Source organism: Capsella rubella, unplaced genomic scaffold, assembly GCF_000375325.1.
Source record: "Capsella rubella cultivar Monte Gargano unplaced genomic scaffold, Caprub1_0 scaffold_15, whole genome shotgun sequence".
NCBI lineage: Eukaryota > Viridiplantae > Streptophyta > Magnoliopsida > Brassicales > Brassicaceae > Capsella > Capsella rubella.
Genome location: NW_006238909.1, coordinates 94,042 through 96,418, shown reverse-complemented (window position 1 = coordinate 96,418; position 2,377 = coordinate 94,042). Strand labels below are relative to the sequence as shown.

Here is a 2,377-nt window from a genome sequence, read left to right as displayed (position 1 = left end):
AATTTGTAAGAATCAATGGTATGGACCTTGCTCAGGCTGAGAGACTGCATTCACTGCTTCATTATCCTCAAAATATTAGATTAGTAGATTGGATTTATTTCCAGAATACATGTTTGCCATCAACTTTTAATCCCGAGTTTCTCGTCGAACTATGTATGAGTTCCAGCAAGCTTCAAAAACTATGGGAAGGAACTAAAGTAAGTAAATATGAATTTTTTAAAAAATTAATTTTCAAAACCTTTACTAATATTTCTAGAATTTGTTTAACAAACTCCAACTTTATAAGCCAATCATGTCAATATTTTCTTATTTTGTCAATGCAGCAACTTAAAAATCTCAGGTGGATGAATTTGTCTAATTCTGAAGATCTAAAAGAGCTTCCCGATCTTTCAACTGCCACTAATCTTGAAGAGTTAAATCTCCAAGGATGCTCAAGTTTAGTGGAGCTTCCTTCTTCTGTTGGGAATGCAACCAATCTCCGGAAACTGTATCTCTATAAGTGTTCAAAGCTGGTGAAAATCCCTTCTTCTATTGAGAATTTGACCAATCTCGAGACACTAAATCTCTCTTATTGCTCAAAGCTGGTGAAAATCTCTTCTTCTATTGAGAATTTGACTTAAAGCTAAGTAATTGCTCAAGTCTTATGGAGCTTTCTTCACTTGGGAATGCAACTAAACTTGAGGAACTAGATCTCTCTTATTGCTCAAGTCTTCTAGAGCTTGAGAAGCTTTGGGAAAGAACCAAAGTAAGTAATTTTGATTTTAAAAATTCAATTTTCAAAACCATTTTTTAATATCTATGGTTCGTTTCCGTACAAATGTCTTAGTATAGTTAACAAACTACAATTTTATAAGGCAATCGTGTCAACATTTTCTTATTGTGTGTGTCAATGCAGCAATTTAAAAATCTTAGGTGGATGGATTTGTCTTATTCTAAAGATTTGAAAGCACTTCCTGATCTTTCAACTGCCACTAATCTTGAAGAGTTAAATCTCCAAGGATGCTCAAGTTTATTGGAGGTTCCTGGTTCTATTGGGACTGCAACCAACCTCCAGAAACTAAATCTCTCTTATTGCTCAAACCTTGTGAAAATCCCTTCTTTTATCGAGAATGCAACCAATCTCCAGGAATTAGACCTCTCTGGATGCTCAAATCTTTTGGAGCTTCCCTCTATTGGGAATGCAACTAAACTCGAAAGATTGGATCTTCGTAATTGCTCAAGTCTTGTGAAACTCCCGTCTTCTATCAATGCCACTAATCTAAATGAATTTAGTGGAGCTTCCTTCTTCTATTGGGAATGCAACCAATCTCCGGGAACTAAATCTCTCTAAGTGTTCAAAGCTGGTGAAAATCCCTTCTTCTATTGAGAATTTGACCAATCTTCAAAAATTAAAACTCTCAGGTTGCTCAAATCTTGAAGAGCTTTCTTCTTCTATTGGGAATGCAACCAATATCAAGGAACTAAGTCTCTCTTATTGTTCAAAGCTGGTGAAAATCCCTTGTCCTATTGACAATTTGACCAATCTCGAGGTATTAGACCTCTCTAATTGCTTAAATCTTGTGGAGATTCCCTCACTTAGGAATGCAAATAAACTTGAGGAATTGGATCTTGGTAATTGTTCAAGTCTTGTGAAACTTCCGTCTTCTATCAATGCCACTAATGTCTCGTTTAAGAGTACTTAGACTCCACAACTGCAAGAATCTGATATCCCTCCCCCAATTTTCAGATTCCCTATTTTACATAGATGCAGAGAATTGTCAATCCCTTGAGAGGCTCGATTGTTCCTTTAACCATCCATATATCTGTCTGACTGCTTCAGTTTGAATCAAGAAGCCAGAGACCTCATCATGCACACATCGACTTGTAAATATGCGATGTTACCAGGTACACAAGTGCCTGCCTGCTTCAATCACCGAGCTACTGCTGGAGGTTCCTTGACAATCAAGTTGGATGAGTCGTCTCTTCCTAAATCTTTGAGATTTAAGGCTTGCATCATGCTGGTTAAAACTAATGAAGAAACGGTTTATGATCATGGTTGGATGGATGTATATATTAAGATCATGGACAAACAGAATGATCTCGAAGTTCGGTGTAAACTATGCGGCCATTTCATAGATCCACTTTTAACAAAGCATATCTACACATTTGAAGTTGAAGCAGAGGATGTGACTTCCACTGAGATTCTCTTTGAGTTCACATTATGCCATAATGACAACTGGAAGATCGGAGAATGCGGGGTATATCAAATCTTGGAGGTTCAGAGATGATGAGAGCTTCGGAGATGGGAATCGATGGAGGAGGTTAGAAACCCTTATGCCATTTTCGTCTTTAATAATAAGCTTTAATTTTATACAAGATTGTGTAACAGCAAAATTAG

At 36.8% G+C, this 2,377-nt stretch overlaps 1 protein-coding gene and 1 pseudogene across 1 annotated transcript in view; both read left to right on the top strand.

Annotated features, from left to right (window-relative positions):
* The window catches only part of LOC17874513, a 4,988-nt pseudogene extending 2,692 nt beyond the window's left edge, over window positions 1-2,296 (top strand).
* LOC17874499 (probable disease resistance protein RPP1) overlaps window positions 1-2,377 on the top strand; it is a 36,044-nt gene that overhangs the window by 25,671 nt on the left and 7,996 nt on the right. The window lies entirely within an intron of this gene.